Here is a 388-nt window from a genome sequence, read left to right as displayed (position 1 = left end):
TTAAACCAAAAGGTGAGCAAGTTTTTTATTTCCATTACGTCGACGTGGTAATTTTTTCTGAAAAAAAACGAGTAAAATGTTAATAAAAGCTCATAAGACGATAAAGGAACTATTATATGATAAACATAGCAACTAAAAAAAAACAAAAAAATGTTTGTACAATTTTTGGGAATATATTAAAAGCATTTTCCACAAACCATATCTGTATAAAAAACCACCTTATCGTATGAACCTTTCCCTCGTAAAAGAATAAATTTTTAAAAAAGTTGCCACACTCCCTATGACGCAGTGTGACATGTAGAAACGGGTAGCGAGGGAAATGTGGGGGGGATGAATGGGGGGGAAGATAAATGAATCTTGAAAACAAAAAAAAGTAGACGTCAGTCCT

The sequence above is a fragment of the Penaeus monodon genome, chromosome 21, assembly GCF_015228065.2.
Source record: "Penaeus monodon isolate SGIC_2016 chromosome 21, NSTDA_Pmon_1, whole genome shotgun sequence".
Taxonomy (NCBI): Eukaryota; Metazoa; Arthropoda; class Malacostraca; order Decapoda; family Penaeidae; genus Penaeus; species Penaeus monodon.
This window is presented reverse-complemented; position numbering follows the sequence as displayed.